The sequence below is a fragment of the Sus scrofa genome, chromosome 12, assembly GCF_054392235.1.
Source record: "Sus scrofa isolate SSC_HxYL_T2T_F1_AM1 chromosome 12, Sscrofa_HxYL_maternal_Yorkshire_Landrace_v2.0, whole genome shotgun sequence".
Taxonomy (NCBI): domain Eukaryota; kingdom Metazoa; phylum Chordata; class Mammalia; order Artiodactyla; family Suidae; genus Sus; species Sus scrofa.
In genome coordinates this window covers 2,034,497-2,047,196 of record NC_139394.1, presented here as the reverse complement: position 1 = coordinate 2,047,196, position 12,700 = coordinate 2,034,497, and the positions used below count along the sequence as shown (strand labels likewise).

The 12,700-nt window shown below is 53.9% G+C and overlaps 1 protein-coding gene across 1 annotated transcript in view; it reads left to right on the top strand.

Moving 5' to 3' along the window:
• The window catches only part of RPTOR (regulatory associated protein of MTOR complex 1), a 309,620-nt gene that overhangs the window by 13,693 nt on the left and 283,227 nt on the right, over nt 1–12,700 (top strand). The window lies entirely within an intron of this gene.

The following is a 12,700-nucleotide window of genomic DNA, read 5'->3' as shown; positions in this document are numbered from 1 at the left end:
TGGAGCAGTCAGAGTCATAGAGACAGAAACTAGGATGGGGGTGCCAGGGGCTGGGGGAGGAGGGGGGGGTCAGAGTTTCAGTTTGGGAAGAAGAAACAGTTCTGGAGAGGATGGTGGTGATGGTGGTACAAAGTGTGAATGCACTTAATGAGACTGAACTATGCACTTAAAAGTGGTAAAAGGAGCTCCCTTGTGGCTCAGTGGGTTAAGGACCCAGCATTGTCACTGCTGTGGTTCTGGTTACTGCTGTGGCGTGGGTTTGATCCCTGGCCTGGCAACCTCCACCTGCTATGGGTGTGGCCAGGAAAGGGTTAAAAGTGTTATGTATATTTGTGCCACAATTTTTAAAAAAATGCTAAAATTTATACAAAACCAAAACAGAATCACAGGGCTGGGGAGCCCTGTGCGGGTGGTGTGTGGGCCAGTCAGTGCCGGGACCAGCGCAGGGCTAAACGCGGCCGTTTCACTTGTGTGTCACCCAGGGTCTCAAGCTACGGAACAGCAGCCATCCCCACCCCTGCCCCCTTGTCCCCACAGCCCCCGTCCCGAATTACACGAAGGCAGCCCCACGTCTGCCAGAAGCCTCACCCGAGCTCATGAGTCCTCGCCCCTCCTGGCCGTCTGGCTGTACATGCCTCTGCTCTCAGGGACCTCGAGGGGGGAGCCGATGATTCTGCCCGTGGCCTTCCCTGGACACGCCCAGGCTGCCTTTTGGAGAGGGACCCCTCAACGCTATGCCAGGTGGTGTCGTCTGGCCCCCATGCGGCCCTGCTGATGCCCAGAGACCTCGGAGTGGCCCTGTCCCAGCTCCTCCTGGTACTCTGCCCCACCCCCGCCCCAACTGCTAGGCTTAGCTCTGCTCCAGAGAGCTGGGGGCACGGGTCAGGCCACAGCCACCCTTACTCCTCTGGCTCCCCGCCCAACTCTCTCCTGCCCCCTGCTGCCCTCCTTAATGGCCACACTGCGGGCACAAAAGTGACCGGGACACGCTGGTCAGCTCAGTGGGTCACCCCTCCCTTCCTGCCAGGCCCACTCCGTCCCTCCACCCTCCCCCCGACCCCAGTAGGGTCCCCGGCCCGCTTTTGCTTCCTCTGGCCGCCTTCCTTGGCAAACCCCCAGTGTGGTGAAGTGCTGGGCCTCCTCCTCTAGGGCACCGCTGAGCCCTCTCGCCTGGACAGAGGCCCTGTCCAGCTTGTTGACGGTTGGGTCCCCACAGCAGGTGCTCAGAAAACCACCAGGCACACGGGCAGCCCTCTGTGCTGCTGCCCAGCCCCTGGGCCGGCCTGCTCTGGAAGCTTCTCTGCTTAGTGGGGGTCGTTTCCAGCTGCCTGCCCCCTCAGTCACCCTCCCAGTGGTATGTACCACGGGCCCTGCCCTGTGACACACACAGGGCCGGAGCCCCCCAGGCAGGCTCCGCTGCTACCCCACCCGGCTGGCCTTCCAGAGCTGGGAAGCAAGCAATAAACTGGTCAAGGGTACATGTGAAAGGGGCAGGTGTGGTGGGGCCGGACGAGAGGACGGAGGTGAGATGTCACCTCAGGGTAGTGACGTCGAGGGGCCCCCGCGGGAGTGAGAGCAGGAAGATCCGGGACCGTGTTCCCAGCAGAGGGAACAGCACATGCAAGGCCTGCAGCGGCTGAGTGGCTGGGGGCGTTCCGGGAGGAGCGCAGGGCGTCGTGGCTGCAGCTCGGCCAGGGACGGTGGGAAGCCTTGCGGTCAGACAGGTGACAGGGTCAGATCCTGTGAAGCTTCGGGGGTGTTGGTAGGAACTCTGGGTTTGTCCTGAGTGAGACGGGCTGTTGGAGGCTTTTGGACCCTGGAGGGTCTCGAATCTGATGGAAGCTTTGAAGGCATCCCTTTGCCAACGTCCTCCTCAGCCCCGTCTCATTGCATCCTGGGTAACCGCAGCTCTGCCCCCTTCTGCAGATGAGAAAACGGAGGGAAGTTAAGCAAGCGGCCCCACAGGACTCAGAGCTTGTGGGTGCAGAGCTCGGCTGGAACCCGGCTCTGCCCCGCCCCCACTGCTGGCGCCTGGCTCCGTGTGCCCAGGGGCCAACGCAGAGGGTGCTGTCAGGGTCAGAGTCAAGGGCTCCGAGGTCCAGCTTGTCATTTTGGAAAGTAAATTGGCTCAGGAGAAAGTCAGCCTCCTCACTGGATCTCATTACCTTTGTGATCTAACCAAGCGCCCGGGGGAGACTGTGTGCGGTCGGGGCTCTGCTGAAAGGCTGCAGGCGAGTGGGCGTCAGAGGCCCTTAGACCCCAGACGGGGCTTCTGACTTTGATTATGTTGTCAGCCTTGGACCATTTTAGGTCAGTGATGCAGCCTCTGCTCCTGGAAATGAGTTTCTGAGTCAGCCTAGGGCCCACCTCGCATCTCTCATCGTAAAGATCTTTTTAATCCAGTGGAAATCAGCTTGACAGCTACGCGATTGGTGGGGTTTTGGTTTTTTTTTTCCATTTCAAGTTCACTCTCTCAACCCCCTACTCTGATGACAAGAGCTGGGTTCCCAGAAGCCCCTGGAAAGCGCCCCTCAGGCTTACTTGGGAGGCGGTGGTGCCCAGGGGAGCGGAGAAGGGGGACTGTGCCTCTGGGGGTGCTGGGAGGGGGGCTTGTGCAGCCAGGAGAGCAGAGCGCGCCCCCGCACCCCAGCTGCCCCGCCCACCTCTTTGGGGAGCAGGGATTGAAAGATGCATAAAAATTCAAACCATACTCAAATAAATGAAAGGAAAATATATATTTCAGAAGGAGACAACCATAGCCATCACTTTCACTCAAAGGTAATAAAAATATGTATCGTCAACATAAACTCGGAGATTGGAGGCTGTTTTCTCTGCCACCGGAGAAAACACATCCCCAGGAAAGGCAGAGGCTTTCAGAGGCACTCTTGACAGATCCCTCTGATTAAAAACCTGAGGAGGGAAAACATGGGAGGAAGATGGAGAGTTATGGGGGGAAAATAACGACCAAAACGATGACAAAAACTGAGGGTACAAATTACATTTACAAATTTTCCCCTGGCTGACATGCTGCCTGGGATGTGACCACCGAGCCGAAGGGGACCGGTGTGAGCAATGCACGGGGCGGGGCCCGTGGATGGAGCACAGGGTGTTCTGGCGGACGGTGGCATTGATGGCCTCGTGGATGGTTTACTCCGAGCGTCTGCGGCCACGTTCATCCCCTGCCACCGTCAGACTGCTGCCTCTGTGACAAGCAAACCAGACAAGCCTCTCGCAGCCTCTGCAGCTGGGCTGTCTGCAGAGCGCATCCAGGCTCCTGGATGGGAACATTAATTTCCGATGGATGAGTGGAAATTTCTGTCCTCTCAGCCTTCCTTCCAATGTTTGCTTTCTGCGGGAAAAGAACGGTGACCTCGGCTAGCTAAATGTTCCTCCTTCGCCGCCTGCGTGGTGTCCTGCGATGGGCGCCGCCAGCCCTGCAGACACCCTCTGATTCCTGCGCCTGCCCGAGGGCTCCGCACATGCCCGCCCAGCTCCTCTCTGTCCCCCGCCGTGGGCCCGACTGCGCGCTGTCCTCCCGCTGGAACGATGACCTGGGTCCTGACCGCCTTGTGCGCGTTCCGTGTCTCTCCCTCTCCAGACGCGAAGAGAGGCCATCGCTCATCCGGCAGACTTGCAGACATCAAGACAGTCAAGGCAGGAAGAAGGCGGAAACTCTTGCACGGCGTGGGGAGGGCGATGCAGGTACTCTGCTGGTTTGTTGGCAAGTTCACGTGAGCTTTGTGGAAGCAATGTGAGACTGTCTCGAGACCCTTTAAAGAGTTCATTCTCTTTGTTTTTCTGAGGGGTTGACTCGTGTCCGTCAGAGACATGCGTCCAGGCCCTGAGCCCTGATCCCCACGACCGCGAGCTTCTCTAGGAACAAGCACTCTGCAGATGTTAAGGTGGCGTAGGCCCGCCCTTGATCCAATACCGTTCGTGTCCTTGTAAGGAGAGGCGACACGCAGACAGACACGGGAAGGACACTCCGTAGTGACAGGCACGGGGTTAGGGTAAGCTGAGAGACACCAGGGACTGCAGGGGACATCAGACGCTAACGGGCAGGAGACCGATTTTCTCCTGGAGCCTTTGGAGGGAGCTGCTCCCTGTTGGCGCCTGGACTGCAGACTTCTGGCCTCTGCGGCCGTGAGACCACAAAGCCCTGTTGTTTTACGCCCTCCCGGTGTGGCCCTTTGTTACGACAGCCCCAGGAAACCAGCACAGCCTTTCTTTGGCTTTCATTTCCAGGTCGGAATCTGACAGCGCCTTACTTGGCAAGTTTCTTCCCATGGCCTCCTGGCACATGGACCACATCTCCCAGTCTCCCTTGCGGTCGGCCATGGCACGTGACTGATTTTGGCCAGTGGGATGCAGTCAGAAGGGACGCCCCCAGGCCTGGCCAGTAGCAACCTGGGCTCCCCTCTCGGTCAGTCCTCTGCCTGGGAGCAGACACCAAGCCTAGGACCCCGAGTCCTACCAGACAGACAGAGTCTGTGCCCCCGGGTCATCCTAAACACCTGTACGGAGCTCCCTGTTGTGTGGGTGAGCACTGGCCTTCTGCTGAGACTGGAGGGGTCAGCATTTAGCCCAGCTTGACTAGGAGAAGGAGGGAATCAGAGATGGATGAAAGCCAAGATTCAGAGGCCAGGATGCTCCTACGCCCAATTTTACTCGCTTCCGGCTTCAAAATAAAGTCGCTTTTCTTTTCCTATTAGGTCTGCGTGGCCCCACGTCTTTGTCCTTGGACTCTTTGGGCAGCCACTCTTGTTGGGGTGGTGGTGGAGGTTTCTCAGCCACTCCCCAGGTCTGGCCTTCCCCACTGCTTCTTACTCTGTCCAAGGGGTCAGCCGGAGTGTAGGCAGACAGGATAGGGGTTCTGGGAGGAAGAGAACCAGGTGTGCCTTTCCTGAAAAGAAAAGCCTTTTATTTTTTGCTTTTTAGGACCACATGTGCAGCATATGGAAGTTCCCAGGCTAGGGATTGAATTGGAGACGTGGCTGCCGGCCTACACCACAGCCACAGCAACGTGGGATCCGAGCCGCGTCTGCTACCTACACTGCAGCTCACAGCAACGCTGGATCCTTAAGCCAATGAGTGAGGCCAGCGGTTGAACCTGCTTCCTTATGGACGCTAGTCGGGTTTATTACTGCTGAGCCACAGCGGGAACTCCAAGGGAGCCCCTTTTAGGCCCAGGCCATCTTGTGATATAAGCCTGGCCTCAGTGCTCTTGCTGACAGAGGAAGAGATCGCAGCAGTTAATGATTCTGAGGGAAGGGAAAGGTAAGAACGAGCGACCATTGCCAGGCCAGGGAAATGCCCATTCTGGAAACAATCAAGCAAATTTTGCTGCACGAGGATCTCTTGGGGCCTTAAAGGCCTGCTGCCCAGGCTTCACCCTCGCCTGTAGCCCAGTTTGGGAACCTGCTGGTTGGAATTCTGGTTCTGCCACTTGTTAGCTGTGTAGCCTTAGCAAGTTTGGTTTGTTTGTTTGTTTGTTTGTTTGTCTTTTTAGGGCTGCACCCTTGGGATATGGAGGTTCCCAGGCTAGGGGTCTAATCCGAGCTACAGGGGCCGGCCTATACCACAGCCACAGCAATGCGGGTACCCGAGCCGCGTCTGCTACCTACACTGCAGCTCACGGCAACCCTAGATCCTTAACCCACTGAGTGAGGCCAGGGATCGAACCCACAACCTCATGATTCCTAGACGGATTTGTTTCTGCTGCGCCACGACGGGAACTCCTCTTCTTTATTTTCAAATAATGTTTCAGGGAGTTCCCATCGTGGCTCAGCGGTAACCAACCCAACTAGTATCCATGAGGATGTGGGTTCGATCCCTAGCCTTGTGGGTTATGGATCCTGTGTTGCTGTGGCTGTGGTGTAGGCCAGCAGCTGTAGCTCTGATTCGACCCTGGTGGGAACTTCCATATACGGAGGGGGCAGCCCTAAAAAAAAAAAAAAGACCAAAGTAATGTTTCAGGATAATGTGATTTTTAATAAAAAAAAGCAAATAGAAATTGAAATATATATATGCCAGAAAGAAAAGGTAGAAAGGAGATAGATATTACTCTGGGCTCTGGACTGATGGGTAACTTTTATTTTTTTCTTCATTCATTTTGACATTTTCCCAATTTTCTCCAGCGAGTATTTATTGCTTTTTTTTTTTTTTTTTTTTTTTTTTTTTTGTCTTTTTGGGGCCACACCCGTGGCATATGGAGATTCCCAGGATAGGAGTCAAATTGGAGCTACAGCCACTGGCCTACACCACAGCCGCAGCAACGTGGGATCCGAACCACGTCTGTGATCTACACCACAGCTCAAGGCAACGCCGGATTCTTAACCCACTGAGCAAGGCCAGGGATCGAACCCGTGTCTTAGTGGATGCTAGTTGGGTTCGTTAACCACTGAGCCACAACGGGAACTCCTGCTTTTATTTTTTAATTTAAGAAAAATTGTCAAGGTGCTGTGTGATACTGTGTAAAATGTCAAATAACACTTCTGGTTGTAGTGCAGGGAGGGGGGAGGTCCCTGCCCCCCCCAACGTCCCATGTCACCCCCCCACCCTCCCCCCCAGCAGATGGAACATGTGTTGGGCTGTTTCTTCTTCCATTCGATTCAGCCTTTCCTCATAGCATGTGTACAGTGTCCTTCTTTACTTTTTATTGATTCATTTGCTTTAAATGAATTCTTTTTTTCTTTTTTCCTTTTCTGGTCTCCCCCTGGCACATGGCGCTCCAGGGCCAGGGGTCAGATCCCAGCCACAGTTTTGACCCACGCCGCAGCTGTGGAAGCGTCGGATCTGTAACCCACTGTGGTGGCCGGGGAGGGAACCTTCCTCCCAGCGCTCCAGAGACACGGCTGATCCTGTCGCACCAAGGCAGGAAGTCCTTTTCCTTTTTTCTTTACTTTTACAAAATCGTTTTAGGGTCTGACCACTGATATCTCCCGTAAGAAGTGAATATCACGCTCCTGCATCTCCCTCCCACTCCAAGTGCAAGGTTTTCATTTAGAAAAAACAATTTATTTAAAAAAAAGGAAATCCAGAGTTCCCGTCGTGGCTCAGTGGTTAACGAATCCGACGAGGAACCATGAGGTTGCAGGTTCGATCCCTGGCCTTGCTCAGTGGGTTATGGATGCGGCGTTGCTGTGGGCTGTGGTGTAGGTCACAGATGTGGCTCGGATCCCGCGTCGCTGTGGCTGTGGCGTGGGCCAGCGGCTACAGCTCCGAATGGACCCCTAGCCTGGGAACCTCCATATGTCTCGGGAGCGGCCCTAGCAAAGGCAAATAAATAAATAAGTAAATAGATAAAAGAGGAAATCCGCGTTCGAGGCTCAGGCGCCCGTGCTGTTTTCCATGAAGACTTTTTAATCAATCTAGACGGAATTTATTCTTCTAGCGGTTTGTTAACAAAACCTGCCTTTGTCAACTGCTTACTGGCACCAGCTGATTGGATGTTTATAACATCTCTAGGAAATAGAAATACTGGTTTCCCTATTTTATATGTGAGATTGGCGCTGAGGTGCCTTGAGCCCCTCTCCCGGGGTCCCAGGACACGGAAATGCCAGAGCAGGGATTTGAACCTAGGTCTGTGTGAGTCCCAGGGGCCTGAGGAGGCTCTGGTCTCCCAGGTCCTGGCCTTAGACGCGCTGGTTGGATGCTCGCCCAGCCCTGGCCAGCAGAGAGATGTCGAGAAAGCTCTCTAATCGTTCTGTGTCTCGATTTCCTTGCTGGTAACATGGATCTGAAACAGGAGCCTTCGAGGGGCTATTAGGAGGATTAAAGGAGTTAATTCTCATGAAAAAGGCTTGGCTCTCCACAAACACTCACCATCAGGATTATAATATTTTAGTTACTGGCACATTCTCTAATCCCCCCTATTAAAGGCAGAGGCAAGGCTGGGTTTGCCCTGGCTCCTCCAGGACCTGCTGTGCGCTGAGGAGATGTGAATATTACATAAAATACCAAGTGGGGAGTTTCAAAAGAGACGGTGGTTATATCATATGTACTTTCATAAAGGTAGAATCTTATTGTAGGCAATACGATTCAAATAAAAGGTTATAAAACTCAGTTTGCTTATTTTTTATTGGATAACAAATTTTCTCAATACCATCAAGGCTTTCTTCTTTTGTTTGGAAACGCTCCCCCTGCCCTGGGCATGGACCACATCTCAGTGATGCTACCTCCTGGGCTCTGGGGGGCAGGGAGGAGGGCATTCACACTCACGAGCACGTGACCTGGGAAAGCCTGGCTTTCGTCCCTTCTCCCCAGAGGCCCTAGACGGTGGTGTCTGGCCGGCCAGGCTTGGAGCCCGATTCACCAGGTGTCCAGAGGGTTGGCTCAGGGCGCCCCCGCAGGGGCCCACGCCTGGTGGGGTCTGGGCCTGGGGCACATGTGCTTCCAACTCCATTGCCCCTCAGCTTGCTCCACATTCTAGGTCCCCAGCCCCTCTTCATCAGTGACACACAACGGCTCCCAGAGGCTGAAGGAAAGGGTTGGGATGAGGGATCCCCTGGGTCCCCTTCCTTTGGGGTCTCCTTCTCAGCTGGCTCCTCGGGGCTGAGGCTGTGCAAAAAGTCTCAGTTCGGAAAGAAGCAGTGCGGATACTGCGTGAACTTGATTCAGTAAGACGCTCCTTTTTCCACGGTCCCAGGCTCTTCTGGGGTCACCCCTTTCTGAACATGAAATAGCGCTGTCGTTTATGTCTGCTTCTCAAAACCTTACTTGCTCAATGTAAAATATCTGTAAATAAAAGAGAGGCACACCATGTGGGGACCATGCCCACAAGAGTATTTCTGGATGGGGGGGGCAGACAGGGAGGCAGGCTCTTTGGAGCTCTTGGCCTGCGGGTGCTGTTCGCTGCCTTTCTCCTCTCTTCTCACGTCACTGTCGGCAGAACATCGGACCTGCCGCGGCGGGTGGCTTGGATTCTGCTACAAACAGAGTCATGATGCTCAGACAAAAAGCGAAGTATTTTATGTCTATTTTGGTTTCTTTTAAGCTAAGCACCAATGTCTCTGGAAAGGACAGGAGCTGGCCCGTCTCCCTGCGTGGAAAACAATAGCTCAGCGTCGCACCTGGTTTTCTCGAGTTGCCGGACCTCCGGGCTCGCTCCTGATTCTTGATGACAAAACACATTCCGTGCCCTTGATTGATTTCGCGGAGAAACGGCAAGACTGGGGGATGGACCGCAGCCGGTCCTGCCTGCAGATGGAATGCCTCGGCTCTGCTGGTCTTGTGTGTTGAGAAAAGATTGGCCAGCGGCTGAGCTGGGCGGCTGTGAAAACCCGGCCAGCTTGGCTCTTCCTGGACAGCATGCCACGTGACCCTCCTCCCTCCTCGTCCTCCCTGCACCACCCCAGACCTACCCCAACTTTTTGTTTTTGTTTTTGTTTTTGTCTTTTGTCTTTTGCTTTTTAGGGCCACACCCGCAGCATATGGAGGTTCCCAGGCTAGGGGTCCAGTCGGAGCTGGAGCCGCCGACCTACACCACAGCCATAGCAACGCGGGATCCGAGCCGCATCTGCGACCTACACCACAGCTCACGGCAACACTGGATCTTTAACCCACTGAGCAAGGCCAGGGATCGAACCCACGTCCTCATGGATGGTAGTGGGGTTCACTAACCACTGAGCCAGGGCGGTAACTTCTACCCCTGACTTCTGTGGTAGCTGACCTACATACTCAAGGGGTCTATATTCATCCTCTGCTCGCTTTGCCGTATCTTTGGCTCTGGTTGCCCGGTGGCCCAGTGTTAGGCTGGAAGGGGTCTTCTGGTCGACCTTCACCTTGTAAGACAAAGTCTCCCTGTTCCAGGTGGGAAGGTCAAAGGCTTTTCTGCTGTTTCACCTCAAAGCTGGGCCTCAGAGCCCCTCCTTTCTCCTGCTTCCTCATCGGCAGCCTGCCCCCCCGCCCCGCACCCTCCCCCACCGGCATAGCTTGGGTCAGACCAAGGTTCAAGTTTTGGGAGATTTTTAGAACTTGTTTTCATGATTAAAGTCTCTTATTTAGGGGCTCTGCGGAAAGCAGGAGACGTCCTTGCTGGTGAAGAATTGGTGACATTGGGAATTGGAGCTGCAGGCCCAAGTGGCCGGCTCATCACACGCCGGGGGAATGAAATCACCCAGGTGAGAAATGTTGGCCCTGGAATTTCCAGCCTGTCATTAGTCACAGACACTCACTGCCTTGCAGAGGCCTGGAGCCACACTTCCACCTGCGTATCTAGGACCCGAACAGAGTGGCTCATGACACACGGAAATGAGGTTTCTTTCAAATGGCAGCATGCTGAGAAATGATTCAAGCCCCTTCTTGAGACTTCAGGTTGGGAGCTGGGCTTTCACCAGCCCCCTTAATGGTTTTTATGTGACTCACTGAATTTTGACCCTGAAACGTCCTGTGGGTCACCTTCGTCAAGCTTCTCTTGACTCTGATGTGGAGAGTGAGGCCAGAGGGCAGAGGCTCCGGCGATGTCTGCCGGAGTGGCTGACGGGCCGGGCACAGAGTCCAGGACATGGACCCCCAAAGGCCTCTTGGTTCTGGGGTCACCTTCGTAAAACAGTAGAGGGTGTGTTTTGCTAGGTGGTTTGGGGGAGTCCTGTTCTGATGTATTAGCTGGAAGATTGGGTAGTTGCCTCCTTTACTCAGTACAGATGCTTATGGAGGGCTGGAAATGGGTCAGTGGGGAGCAAGTGCCTCGTACCCTTGGGGCGAATCCTGTCCATAGCTCCACATCTGGCTGATTTTAAGTTATCCTCAGGGTTCCCTGATTTAAAAAATGCAGATCCTGAAACCCTGCCCTCCTCCTCCTCATGATGCGTAGCTCTGGATGGGACCAGGCGTCTTTATTTTAAAGTATTTTCCCAGGTGACTCTGACAACCTGTCAAGTTCGGGGTTGATGGGCTCCTTTCACCTTCGCTTAGACGAAGGAAGTGGATTTCTCAGGGTGACTCACTTTCTAGGTGGGGAATCGGAGTCTCACACAGATGAAGTGCCTTTCCACAGGGCTACTTAGGAAAGAATGGGCTTGATGCTGCTGCTTTTCTGTGGCTGTGGCTGCCGGTGAGAGTGCCCAGTGACCCTGGCCTTCACCGTTGCCTGTGGCAGGTGACCATCAGCAGCCGCAGTTATACTGCTGCCTTGAGGCGACACCCTGCCGTTCTGAAGCCTCTGCTGGTGACTGTGGGGGATATTTTATGAACACAGGTCAGAGCAAGGAAAGGAAGATGTTAACCTCCATCTGTGTTTTGGTCAGTTTGCCCTGAGTTTTAATGGGAGAATTGGGCTTTTTGCGCTGTAATAACTGAATGCATATTTAGAATGCTAAACGAGAAAAGCCAAGCATTTCTGTGAAACGTCTGCTGTATGCTAGGTGAGAATAATCTGGGATTGCACTATTTACTCGGATGTTGAAAGGAACACAAATGCCATCAGGATTTTTTTTTTTTGGCCATGCCCGTGGCATGAGGAAGTTCCTGGGCCGGGGGTTGAACCTCAGCCCCAGCAGGGACAACACCAAGTCTTTAACTGCTGGGCCACCCGAGAACTCCTGCCATCAGTATTTTGAGATGGACTGCCATAGGGTGTCAAAGCCCTAGGAAACCACACTGAAAAAAAAGAGTATCTTCTAGAGCCCAGCCTGAAGTTTTAGATGAGTAAAGCTCATGGGGCTGCTAGATTTCACTCTAGCGAGAGACCCATCACTGCTGGCATTGTATTGGGTGCTCACTGCATACTAGATGCTTACATAGGTTAATTTATCCTTTAGGGTGGGTTTCTTTTGTTTTTGTTGTTATTTGTTTTTTGAGGGCCACACTTGTGGTATATAGGAGTTCCCAGGCTGGTAGTCGAATAAGAGCTGCAGCTGCCGGCCTATGCCACAGCCAAAGCCACAGCAACGGCACCTCAGGACCTGAGCCCCATCGGTGACCTACACCACAGCTCACGGCAATGCCGGATCCTTAACCCACTGAGCGAGGCCAGGGATCCGACCCATATCCTCATGAATACTGGTTGGGTTCTTAACCCGCTGAGCCACAAGGGGAACTCCTAAGATGGGTATTCTTAACCCAGTTTTACAGCTGAGGAAGCTGAGACTGAGTCGTTAACGGACTGACCAAGGTCACGGAGATGGAGAGATGCAGCCGAGATGCAGCTTCAGGTGGTCTGACCTCAGGGTGAAACGAAGAGGGGAGTTGAGTTTCTCAGGCCCTTACCAGCTTTATGCACCGGTTGCACATGTGTCTCCCTATATACTACGTTTACTGAAGGCAGCCTGCATGCTGCTTGGGACACAGTTCTCCACACATGGTGAATAGACAGTGTTTACCAAATAGAACAATAAAGTAACACAGGAGGGCTGCCATGCATAGAAATCTGTAGCTTTTGGAGTTCCTGTCGTGGCTCAGTGGTTAACGAATCCGACTAGGAACCATGAGGTTGCGGGTTCGATCCCTGGCCTTGCTCAGTGGGTTAAGGATCCAGTGTTGCCGTGAGCTGTGGTGTAGGTTGCAGACACAGCTCGGATCCCACGTTGCTGTGGCTGTGGTGTAGGCCAGTGGCCACAGCTCTGATTCGACCCCTAGCCTGGGAACCTGCATATGCCGCGGGTTCGGCCCTGGAAAAGACAAAAAAGAAAAGAAAAATCTGTAGCTTTTAGTTGTTTGCACATGAAACTATATCAAGGAATAAACCACTCAGAAAATACAT